Below are 5,314 nucleotides of genomic sequence, written 5' to 3' on the forward strand. Positions count from 1 at the left end.
ACTTCGTCTCACCTATTTTGGTCATGTTGTAAGAAGGGACCATTCCCTGTAGAAGGATGTCATGCTTGGTAGGGTGGAGGGTCGATGAAAGAGGGGGAGGCCTTCAACAAGATGGATTGATATGGTGGCTGCGATGATGGGCTCAAGTATAGCAGGGATTGTGGGGCTGGCATGGGATCGGGCAGTGTTTCGTTCTGCTGTGCCTGGGGTCACTATGAGTCAGAAACGACTCGACGGCACTTAACAACAACAGCAACAACAACAACAACATTTGAGGGACAGTTTTGCTGGGTATATAATTCTTTTTTGGAAATTTTTATGTTGGTTCTTTGTGTGTACTGTGATGATCTGTTGTCTTCAAGACATTGTGACGTTGTTTTGTTTAGATCACTGCTAACTCTTTGTGATGTGCAGATAAGGGTGAGTCAGGCTCTTCTTGGTGGTCATTTATCATTGGCCACTTGGTGGAGAAGGAAGTGGTGGCTCTCACTCAGTAAGTGGAGCAGCAGGTGGTGTAGTGTGGTTATATTGTATGGGCCTGGTTGGTGTCTCCCACTCAGACAAAAACAATGATCAAACAACCATCTAAAAAGTAAAATCAAGCAAACAAAAAACACACCACAAAAACACAGTAACAGTCACCAAGAAAAGAAAACAAAGCAAAACAACAAAAAAAAAAACACTGCAATATCTGGGGAGGGGGCAAGAAGAGAAAAGAAACAGAGTAGAAGAATAATGAAGAAAAAAATGAGATAAATGCAAAAAGAGAAACAAGGAATGAGGAGAACTATGAGAAAGGAAAAAAATGGGAACAGGAACAGAGAAGAAATACAAAGCTGAAAATCATAACCTGGGAAGGGAAGAATAAAGAAAAATAATAACAAGGATGAAAATTAAAATAATAATAATAATAATTTTAAACTGATAAAAACAAACACACTTAAAACAAAAAAAGGAAAAAAATCTGGGCAGAACAAGGTAGGGTACCCAAGCTCAGTGGGAGCACACAACTGGGATGGAATTCCTGCTGGCTCAGAAGGTGGGTGGACATGAAGGATGGCCATACCTCTGTTCACCAAGAGGGTGTGGGATATAAGAGTAACAAGGGGAATATCACACCTTTCCAGTCATTTGTGTTCAGAATGCCCTTGTGGTCCCCAGCAATTGGAGCTTATTTTTATGTTCTTGGAATCCAAGATTATGATGCTCCTTTAAGTATCTGAAATGGTTAAACCTTTTGTAAACATTCAAAATGGCTGCACCCTCCCAAAAGCCAAATGTCCACAGCTCAGCCTGTCTCTGTCTTTGCTGCTTACCCTTTGCTGCTAGCCACCATTGCAGTCCTCTATGCAGACCCTCCAAGCAAGGCTGATTATTAAGTTAATTCTTAGGTCTTAACACCACTTGGAAATATCCAACTGTCTATGTCATCAGGATCTCTGACAGACCACAGCTTCATATATTTCCTTTTTCAATGTTTTCATGCAGGTTCTTCTATTGGTTGTAGTTTAGTCTACTTCTTTATTCTTCCTTTCAGAGTTCAGGGCTCCAGGACTATCTTCTGTATCTGTGCTGATTGATTCCCCTTTTCTTTGTCGAAGAGGGTCTGTGTGGTTTGTCTGCGTACTCTGCCATCTTATTGGAACCACTAGATTAATATGTTTGCATCAGTAAGTCAAATACAAGGAGCTCTCATAGCATAGTGCCTCAGGCATTTGACTGCTAACCAGAGGCTGGTGGTTCAAATCCACCAGCCACTCCTCAGAAGGAAGGTTGGGCACTATTCCATAGTGATAATGCCTCAGAAACCCAAGGAGGGGTCGCTATTAATTGGATATGACTCTCCTGCACTGGGTTTGGTTTTTTGTCTAAGTCAAATACATTTCTATGTTAAATGTTATAAGAGAATGCATTAATATTAATGAAGGAAAAAGAGGAGAGATTGATTTTAACTTGAGTGTCTTTGGTATCTTTCAAAGAAGATTGGAGTTGGGATGATGCGTAAGGAATATTTAAAAATTTCAACAGGTGATTTTAGAGTTAGGGATGGGGGTAACTGGCCAACATTTGAGCAAAGACAAACAATCCAGGAATGTAAGGTATGTTTAGATAACAGTAGGTGGACTGGGATAACCAAGCCTAGGAAATGTAGAAGGAAGAAGGGACACTGATGTAGTGGTAAATTAAAGTGGAATGTTAGTTTGAAATAATTTCTAAGCTCAATTATTTGAACTTGATTCAGTAGGAAATTGAAGTCATCAAAAGTGTTTTATGGATGAGGTATATCATAGCTAATGTCAGATGGATTTTGGCTCAAAGCAATGAATACCATAATACTTATGTTTTATTGACTATGCAAAAGTATTCAATTTTGTGGATCATAACAAATTATGGATAACATTGAGAAATATAAGAACTCCAGAACATTTAATTGTACTCATGAGGACCCTGTACATAGACCAGGAGGCTGTCATTTGAACAGAACAAGAGGAAACGGCATGGTTGAAAATCAGGAAAGGAGTGCATCAGGGTTGTTTCCTTTCATCACACTTATTCAATCTGTATGCTGAACAAATAGTCTGAGAAGCTGGACTACATGAGGAAGAATGTAGCATCATGATTTGGGGAAAGCTTATTAACAACCTGAGATACACAGATGACAAAATTTTCCTTGCTGAAAGTGGAATGAGTTGGAGAACTTACTGAGGAAGATTAAAGACTATAGTCTGCAATATGGATTATACCTCTATATAAAGAAAACGAAAATCCTCACAAACGACCAATAAGCAGAATCACAATAGATAGAGAAAAGACTGAAGTTGTCAAAGACTTCCTATTACTTGACTATATAATCAACACCAGTGGAAGCAGCAGTCAAGACAACAGATGACATATTGCATTAGGTGAATCTGCTGCAAAGGACCTCTTTCAACTGATGAAAAGCAAAGATGTCTCCTTTAAGACTGAGGTGCGCCTAACCCAAGCCATGGTATTTTCAACCACTTCTAATATATGTGAGAGCTGGTCAATGAATAAGACCAAAAAAGGGTTGATGCTTTTGAGTTGGGGTGTTGGAAAAGAATTCTGAAACTACTGTGGACTGCTAAAAGAACTACCAAAGCTGTCTTGGAAGAAGTGCAGCTGGAATGCTCCTTGAAAGCAAGAATAGCCAGACTTCATCTCACTTACTTTGGTCATGTTGTCAGAAGGGTCCATTCTCTGGAGAAGAATGTCATGTGTGGTAAAGTGTAGGGTCAATGAAAGAAGAGAAGGCTCTCAACAAGATGGATTGGCATGGTGGCTTCAATGATGGGCTCAAGTATAGTAGGGATTGTGAGTCTGGCACAAGAGCAACCATGATTTTGTTCTGTTGTACATAAGGTTGCTATGAGTTGGAGATGACTTGACAGCACATAACAACAACAACACAAAGCTTTTGAATTGGCATTGACAGAATCATATTTACTTTTCTGAAGGAATAGTGATTTGAACAGGGACAGGAAGTCCACTTAAACAATAAGAGGAAATGAACTAGTACCTTACTATTTTGGCTGTGGCCTGGAAAGTTAGTGTTTATGTTCATTTGTGGTTACCTTGAAGTTAATCTGTAGTGTATATTATAAATTGCAAATACATGTTATTTACACTTAGGCAAAATCTGAGAGATTAATTTGATATCTAAGATAGCCTTTATTTAGAGCACTTGCCTATGTACTCTTTTACTTGAGACTTATAATACTTCATAACATCATTTGATATAAAGATTCTCACACTGATATAACAGACTATTTTTCTTTGATTTATATGTCATTCCAAACATTTTAACATAACATTACGATTCTAATTCCTGGCATTTTGAAAAGGCTGCTATCTCAAGCAAATTGTAGTACAACTGTTGTTGTTGTTGTTGTTGTTGTTGTTATGTGCCGTCAAGTCGGACCAGACTCATAGCGACCCCTCCTTGGGTTTCCGAGGCAGTATCACTACAGAAGTAGGATTGCCCAACCTTCCTTCCGAGGAGTGGCTGGTGGGTTTGAACCGCCAGCCTTCTGGTTAGCAGTCAAGTGCCTTAGGCACTATGCTACCAGAGCTCCCGTAATACAACTAGGATAGTTTAAAAGGGGAAAATAGGCCTAAAGGGATTTTAAAAACTGAATAAAACAAGACTGGTTCCTTTAAATTCTTGAGGAAGTAGCTTTTTTTTTTTTTTTTTTTTTTAGACAAAGAAAAGGATTAGATGACTTTACTGGATCATTTTCAAACTTTTCTTTCCGTGAGTCTGTGATTCATGATTGTAGTACATACACAAGAGAAATTGTTTTATCTTCTGACTGATGGTCCTCCCAATCTCTTTTCCTTCTCTGCTACCACGAATGAGATTCTTCCAAGTATAAAAATATTTCAAGCAGACTTTTTGGCTTGTAAGTCTCCAGTGATAAATATAACCCTCAACATTGCTTCCTGAGATGGTAAATCACCCAAAGTTGAATTTATCAAATTCTAGAGATGTTTTTGTTCAGCCTTCTCCTATTTTATATCTGAGTCCAAATTCTCTGACAATGTATTAGAAAGCAAGTTCATAATATGAAAAAAAAAATAAATAATTTGACTTATTAAAAGAAACCTTTTAAGCCAATTCTGTACATTTTCAATTATCATGAAATTACATTTTTATTTCATAACTACCCAATTTGCAAAATACCTTCATAAACTGTTAAGAAAATCCTGAGGTCTGGCAATATGCTGCTAGCAGTATTTCAGGCTAGATATTTTGAAGGACCATAGGAGCTCTGGTAGCATAGTGCCTAAGGCACTTGACTGCTAACCAAAAGGCTGGCAGTTCAAACCCACCAGTCATTCCTCAGAAGGAAGGTTGGACAATCTACTTCCATAGTGATACTGCCTCAGAAACCTAAGGAGGTGTTGCTATGAGTTGGGTCTGACTTGACGGCACATAACAACAACAACAACAACTTCTGCTACAATACATTTAGGTCCTGTATGGAATGTATGTATGTATGATCAGAAAACACAAAGTACAATCATCTGAAGTTAAGTGCTGAAATCATCTCTGTGGTCTCCAAATTAGGCTTAAAGCAGTAACACAAATTAGCTGACAATAATGCTTCAAGATAGCCAGAGAATCAGACAGGAGAGAAGTAGTACCAGTTTAGTAGGACTGCCTGGCTCCCAGCACAAGCAAATGCAAATCCTGTCCAGAAGAAAACACCCTTAATTTTGACTAGTACAATGCCAATATAATCAAATAAATTAAATATGAGCTCACAATTAAAGATCACAAGACACAGAAAGA

Source organism: Orycteropus afer, unplaced genomic scaffold (assembly GCF_000298275.1).
Source record: "Orycteropus afer afer isolate SDZICR_OR568_19922 unplaced genomic scaffold, OryAfe1.0 scaffold00408, whole genome shotgun sequence".
Classification (NCBI taxonomy): domain Eukaryota; kingdom Metazoa; phylum Chordata; class Mammalia; order Tubulidentata; family Orycteropodidae; genus Orycteropus; species Orycteropus afer.